Source organism: Triticum dicoccoides, chromosome 5A (assembly GCF_002162155.2).
Source record: "Triticum dicoccoides isolate Atlit2015 ecotype Zavitan chromosome 5A, WEW_v2.0, whole genome shotgun sequence".
NCBI classification, from domain to species: domain Eukaryota; kingdom Viridiplantae; phylum Streptophyta; class Magnoliopsida; order Poales; family Poaceae; genus Triticum; species Triticum dicoccoides.
Window position 1 is genome coordinate 704523886 of NC_041388.1, and position 7438 is coordinate 704531323.

General features: G+C 41.8%; 1 pseudogene; it reads left to right on the forward strand.

Annotated features, from left to right (window-relative positions):
• The first annotated feature begins 300 nt into the window (after positions 1–300).
• On the forward strand, positions 301–3891 carry LOC119298541 (annotated as a pseudogene).
• Positions 3892–7438: the final 3547 nt, after the last annotated feature.

Genomic DNA, 7438 nt, shown 5'->3' on the forward strand with positions numbered 1-7438 from the left:
GGGAATTTGCGGATCATTGTTGGAGATGCCCTCCCACTCACTCAAGATTCTTGGGTGAGAATTTCACTGGGAGGCTGGAGGCAGGGATATAAATAGCAGTAGCACGCGCGGTGCACGTAGTGCATGCCATAACACACAATCTGTCGCCTACGTACAGCTGGTGTAAATAAAAGCCTCATCTATCTAAGAGTCCTATAATAAGTAAGATTAAGTAAGTCAGTGGTCTGAGCATATATATATATATATATATATATATATATATATATATATATATATATATATATATATATATATATATATATGTCGAGATCGAGGGACCCGCTAATCGTCGGAAGGATCGTGGGCGATGTCATCGACTACTTCAACGCATCGGCCCGGCTGAGGGTGTCGTATGGCAACCGGGAGATGACGGTCGGGTCCGAGCTAAGGCCGTCGCAGGTGGCGAACCAGCCCACGATGCACATCACAGGGAGAGCAGGATCACTCTACACGCTCGTGAGTGCTCTGGTCGATCATATTCATACGTTACTACTGCTTCAGGCCTTGCTTGTGCATATGTATACCTACAAGTACGTTGCAATCGAATGCATGCATCCATGGCGCGCACCACCAATTTGTTTCAGAGTTCCTCTCTCTGGGTGCAGGGGAACTATTGCAAAACCAAGGTGCCCCCGCCGGTTTTCTGTTGGGGGTCGATATTGCATCTAGCCTTTCTCTCCATCAAATAATATAAGCAGCGGGTTTCTCATCTTCCTCCCTTCTCATTTCGCATCACTCCGCCATGACCGAGAGACTCCCAAGTTCTACCATCTCATGCTCATGCATGCGGCGGCCACGAGCCGCTGAGGTTCATGGCGCCGCTGGAGGGTGATGATGCATGGTCAGAGGGCCTAAAGTGAGGCAGGCCCTTAAGATGTAAAATGAGTCACTTGGGGTACTTCCAGGACATACTCCCTCCATTTTGGTTTAAAGGGTTTATCTCAAAAATTAGGTTTTCATTGTATTAGTCTAATTTATGTGTCTCATTCAATTCAATTAAAGTGTTTTGAGTCCCACGCCAGTGATGTGAGAGAGATAATTATAGACCATGCATATCCTGCTTCAAGAGTGGAACATGTGTAGAATATTTAATTGGGCAGTTTCGAACTCGTGAAGCTCGTGACATCCGTTCACCATCTATCTTGGTTGCTGGGAATTTTGTGATGAGCCCTTTAAACCAAAAGAGGGGAAGTAGATATTATATTTACCCCCTCACATCCATATATGGCCTAATACATTTTTTTGAGGTTGACTTCGATAATTGATTTGATTAATAATACATGAGATATATGGTATACAAAAATATATCATTAAAAACTACGTTAACATATGCATTTGACAATATACATTGTGTAATATTCATGTGATATATTATTATCAATGTTCAAAACCAACCTCGTGAAACATATTAGCCCCGGAGTAGTAAGTTTGACACTCCCTCCGTTTCTTTCTACTGTGGGTATAAGTTTTGTCTTAAGTCAACTTTATGAAATTTGAGCAAATTTATGTTCAACATCTACTATACTAAAGATCTTTGTTAAACTTCACAAAGTTTGACCTAAGACAAAACTTATATGCGGAATAAACAGAAAGGGAAGAAATAGTATATATTCTGGGACACGTTCGGAACAGTTCGTGGACACACCCCATACTGTACTTTATTTCCCAGGCAAACACACACGTCATTTTGTTTTAACGGAGTTACACACGGTAAATTGTCCATGCAATAATGTGTCCCATTTTAATTTGTTGCTAGGTGATGGTAGACCCTGATGCACCGAGACCAAGCGACCCTTCCGAACGGAGTATCTCCATTGGTACGTGCGTGCCGGCTACATTAAGCTAGCTTTACCTTAGGAGTAGCTTGGTAGTACTTCTTTATTGCTGCACTTTGTAGGCCAATTAACCTTTTTGTCAAAAATATAACATTCATTACTTCATATAGTATACTATATACTAGCTAATTAACCTAATTAATTCAGTTTAATTTCTGCGTACATAGGCTTGTCACAGACATACCAGAAGGAGGTGACGTGGGCCGTGGTAAGAAACTAATTTACCCATGCATCCAGTACGTACATGTAGTATCGTGTTAATTATCCTCCCCAGCCGTCTTCTTTGATAAATAATAAAAGAATAACGGGTCATAATAAAAAGTATCATATATTAGTATTATACATATGATTTTAGTGTATCGTACTATCTTCATAAGAGCATGGTTAATAAGAAAGCCTGCTGCCGGCTATATATGTACGCCATGTCACTTGTAGCCTTCGTAATAGCCTGCTAGTATATTAGATTGACTGTAAACTAGCTATCAATACTTAATGCGTGCATGTGAAAGGAGGGAAGGAGACGCATGCTGATTGGCGGGAATGAATGAAGCGCTAGCTCACCCGGCTGCATGCAGGCTGCATGTGGGTTGGATTTCTTGTTTCCAGTGCTGTAGCCGGCGATAACTGAAGCGCCCGCTTGCTTCTTTTCTCTTTTCTCTCTCTCTTCCAGCTATGATTTCGATGATGTGGAAGTTCTTATAGCCTGCTGACTGGGTACTATTGTACTTGCTCTAATGTGTAGTTTTATAGCTTGGTATGATATTGACATCATTTATTGTCATGCATGACACATACTAGCACTTCATTTAATATGATACTCCCTCCATTTTTTTAGTCTGTATATAAAATTTGGTCAAAGTCAAACTTTGTTAACTTTGACTAAGTTTATAGAAAAAATTATCAAGATTCACAATATGAAATCAATATTGTTAGATGCATCATGAAATTAATTTTCATACCATATAGCTTTAGTATTGTAGATGTTGATATTTCTTTCTGTAAAGGTGGTCAAACTTTACAAAATTTGACGTTGACCAAATCTTATATGCGGACCAAGAAGGAACGAAGGGAGTACCACTGTATATCATATCATAATACTCAATTCTCTTTCTCCTCATTTAACTGTATCACGTCAACAAAAATGCCTAGTTGATAGGCATAATATTAGTTATGATGCTCCCATTGTGACAAGCCTAAGAGCATGGTTAATAATAAATCCAACAATCGATTGTAAGGAGTTGTCATGTCATCTACAGCCAACATAATAGCCACCAGCATGTACAATAGTATATTTTAAATGTGTACTACTTTATGAATAGTTGACTCACCTTACTACCTCACAAACTATCTTAGGGCTTGTGCTGCAACCGGCTACTAGTCAAGAGCCTGCTTCTCTACTCTCTCCTCTTCTCTCTCCTCCAGCTAAGCAAAGATATAATATTTTAGTTCTTATGGTCTGTTTATGTCACCTTATTGTTCTTGCTCTAAAATGTAAACCGGTGCATTTAAGAGCATTTTTTTGCATGCATGCAGGAACCGAGGTGGTGGCGTACGAGAAGCCGCAGCCGATAGCAGGGATCCACCGTTTCGTATTTGTGGTTTTCCGGCAGGCAGCACGGGAGGACATCGCAGCACCAGGGTGGCGCTCCAACTTCATCACAAGGGACTTGGCCGAGTGCTACAGCCTCGGCGCTCCAGTTGCCGCTGCCTACTTCAACTGCCAGAGGGAAGGCAGCTGCGGTGGCCAGAGGTGGTACAGGTGAAGCAAGCTACCTATAACTACATCAGTGCCATCCCTAGCACTACAACCAAAATGATAGATGAATAAATGTGATACCAAAGATTCGCATGGGTCACGTAGTGTGGGGCACACACTTGCCCAGCCGAGCACGGCCGTCGGATTTCCTCTTGATCCGCAAAGTCATTGGATCTCATACGAGTGCACATCAAGTTTTATGTTCTGGTTTCTGAAACTTACAATTTTAACATTCACAGTTTATGAAAACTTACGATTTTATTTCTCCCTCGCTCTATGGTTAAGATTTCGATGCCCGCATTTGTGAAATCTGCGATTCTATCGTTTAGTTGCAGTAAGTTTCAATTAATATTTTTTTTCAAAATTCTTCAAAACATATTCAAAATGGATCTTATTTGAAAGCCGTCGTCCCAAGCAACACAAATCTGAAAAAGATATGATTGTCTTAAAAAGAATTGGAAGCCAAATAGAAAAAAGCACATGCGAAGGACTCAATGCTCCCGCCTCTCCCAGTAAAACATCTGTAGCCTAGCTATTTGCTTGCAATACGTACTGTATGCAGGCTAATTGGGTATCTCTCGATCGTCCATGCTTGTGCCCGAATATACTGTGCACTTGGTGCATGGCCTAAACATCGTCTGCTATCTCTACTACTTAAAATAAATAGTGTTTCATTTCCTGCACTATTGGCCCGGTCCGCACCGCCGAGTACTTTCTGGTGACACGTGATGACCGACGACCCAAGGACGAACGAAGCACGCTGAGTATCTAGTTTCCGCTCCAAGCTAGCTCGATCTGGCTACACCATCTACTAGTATATGCAGCAACGCACGTACACGGTAAGAAACTCTTGTCTGGGAAAATAGCTACGCTAATTGATTCACCGGATCGATGCTGACCGATGCACACGACAAACCGGCTGGATTGCCACAGGTACGTGACGTCCCTGGCGTTTTGCTTTTGTTGATTCAACTCCACGGACGAACCTAGCGAAAATTGTTTTTGACGCTCGGTCTCTATGGGAGACAGTTTTTGAAAAATTCAAAATTCAACAAAATTCATTTTTTTTACATTTCAAATAATTCTGAAAAAAACTACAGACATACATGGGGCATAACACACATGTGTGTAAATTTTCTAGACGAAATAAGTTAAAATGAGGGTTGTGCAAACAAAATATGTGGCTTTTCAACACTTTATATATTTATCCCAAAAGTCCTTGAATTTGCTCTTTCTGCACAGATCACATCTTAAGATATTTCATTCTGAAATTTAACACACATACACATCATATCCTTGTCCTTGTGTACCAAAAAAAATGAATTTTGAATTTTAAAAAGAAGGCCTCGATGGAGGCCGAGCTCCAAAATGCCGTTCTACCAACCTAACCAATACAATTCCTATATGGTGAGTGTCTTCTAGTCCTATCCGGCTAGGAAATCCCAAGATCGTAATAACTCCAACAGACGCTCCGTCAACCAATTCTTCCCTCTCCCAACATGTCCCTTCATCGATTTTTTTGGCCAGCTGGTATTTTTGTCACACTATGCATGTCTTTTGTCCGCATCTTCCCTGTATTTTAATTAATCTTCTTAATTTATTTACCTTCTGAACCAGTTTCATCTTAACTTACTGCCAAACTTCTCATCAAACTATCAAGTAAATTACGAGCAAGATGTGATAAACATTTATTTACATAGTCACATTAATCTGGGAAGGTAAATCACGACCTAATGGACTAGAATATTTATATCCCATAGCAACAAACGGGCATTGTCATAGTTTAATATAATAATCATATATATGTTGTGGTTGGCAAATGAACAATGCTTCCCCAACAGGAGATCCAAGAGCAGCACACCACCGGGGGCCCTAGACCAAAGTGGACGACATCTGGCGTCGCTGGCTGCCGGCACGTCCGGATCAGGGGTCGAGCCGGCCGGACTTGCGTGGTTGGCGTGGAAGGACGTCCGGTCGGTGACGGGAACAGATGAGAGGACCACAAGAAGGGAGAGAGGAGAAGGGAGGAAGAGGACAAGAGGAGCATGAGCTCCACCGTCATCAACCTTGCGGGACGAGGGGCTTTTGCCGTCGGACCTCTCAGCCAAGAGCAAGCAGTAGGGAGGAGAAGGGTGGTGGGGAGGAAGGATAGGGCGCCGCCCGAGTCGCCCAGGGAAGCAACACGGAGGCAATGCTCCTTCTGTCGCTGAGACTCACCGTGTCCAGATCTTTTTTTTTGAAATGAGGGCATGCCTCCGACCTCTGCATCATGAAGATGCATGCAGCCATATTATTAATAATCCGTACAAAGTCGTCAAAAAGGTCTTACAGCTCACAAACGGAGCATAACAAAGTGAACAAAAGGGAAATAACATGCTGACATGATCAACCGATATGGTATTAAGAAGGATAAGCTCCCTAGACTCCTATCCTATTATGCGAGCGTCATCCGAACCGGTTGAATATAGTCCGAGCTACCATCTCCCATTGGTTGCACCCAGTAATCAAAGGCTCCCTGGAGTCTATAAGAGTGAGTAAGGACCACGTACAGATCCAAGCTGTAGTCCTGAAGATAACCTGCAAGAAAGTTAAAGTGTGTTGTCTATTAAAAATCATGTCATTTCTGCAGTTCCATATAGCCCATAATAGTGCACATATTCCAATCCGAATACGAGCCGCAGTACTCTGATCAACTCGAGCTAACCACATCCCAAATAAAGATGTAATATGAACGGGAGGGCTAATGTTGAAGACTATATGAATCGTTCTTCAAAGTAATTTGGCAAGTGGGCAATCAAGAAATAAGTGCTGTATTGTTTCATCATGATCACAAAAATAACATCGTGAGCTGCCTACCCATCGCCTTTTAATTAAGTTATCTTTGTGAGTATCACTTGTTTATGGACAAATCACATAACAATTTTAATACGCAAAGGGACCTTGACCTTCCAAATGTGCAACGACCTTGAGAGTGGGCCAGAATTAATCAAATCCCTATAAAAAGATTTTATCGTAAAAGTCCCATTCTTAGTTAGCTTCCATTGTGACGCATCCGGTTGATCGGAGAGTTGAACGTCTATCAGTCTCCGAACCAAATGCATCCAGGCGGTCCATCTCGCACCAACTAACACCCGTCTGAATGGGATGTTCAAGGGAATAGTTTGAAACACTGTGCCTACATAATACTCCTCACGTTGCACAATATTATAAAGGGTGAGATATTGAATGGCTAGGGGCATCTCTCCTAACCATGTATCCTCCCAAAATCTTGTTGACATCACATTGCCCACCAAGAATTTGACCCAACGAAAGAACAAATCCTTCATCCTCATAAGTCCTTTCCAGAATGGCGAGCGATGTCTACTATGCAACCTTCTTCGTGTAGACGTTGTTGGGCCTCCAAGTGCAGAAGTTTATAGGACAGTAGCAAATTTCCCTCAAGTGGATGACCTAAGGTTTATCAATCTGGGAGAGGCGTAGGTTGAAGATGGTCTCTCTCAAACAACCCTGCAACCAAATAACAAAGAGTCTCTTGTGTCCCCAACACGCCCAATACAACGGTAAATTGTATAGGTGCACTAGTTTGGCGAAGAGATGGTGATACAAGTGCAATATGGATAGTAGATAATGGTTTTTGTAATCTGAAAATATAAAAACAGCAAGGTAGCAAGTGGTAAAAGTGAGCACAAACGGTATTGCAATGCTAGGAAACAAGGCCTAGGGTTCATACTTTCACTAGTGCAAGTTCTCTCAACAATAATAATATAATTGGATCATATAACCATCCCTCAACATGCAAAAAAGAGTC